We start from the raw sequence: 444 nt of genomic DNA, 5'->3' as shown, positions 1-444 counted from the left end.
CATTCCCCCCCTGCTCCCCCCCCCCCCGTCAGGACGCTCCGACGAGGCTTTGAACTTAAAGTCAAAGCACCCTTGCGTCCGTGCGTACGTGGTGTGGCATTAAGGACGGGGGGGGGGGGGGGAGCGCTACAGACGAGGCACAACAGGCTTTTGGCTCGCTTGTTGATCAAAGAGTGCTGGCTTTTGTCGTAATCAGGATGTCACCTCATTGTAATTTTGTTGTGATTTATTTAGTCCTCACCCTTTAAAGAATTGTTATTATTATTCTTTGTATTCTGATGCAAGAATTTTTTTTTTTCTTTTCGTTTCGTATCAGAAAAAAAGGAAATAAATTGGACTTTAAATGTTCCCTCAAGTTCAAGCCGGTGGAATTTATGTCAAACTAATAGGACAAGAAAAATAAGCACTGAATGTTTGCTGTGTCATTTATCGTTTATTTTATCG

This window comes from Penaeus monodon, chromosome 19, assembly GCF_015228065.2.
Source record: "Penaeus monodon isolate SGIC_2016 chromosome 19, NSTDA_Pmon_1, whole genome shotgun sequence".
Classification (NCBI taxonomy): Eukaryota; Metazoa; Arthropoda; class Malacostraca; order Decapoda; family Penaeidae; genus Penaeus; species Penaeus monodon.
This window is presented reverse-complemented; position numbering follows the sequence as displayed.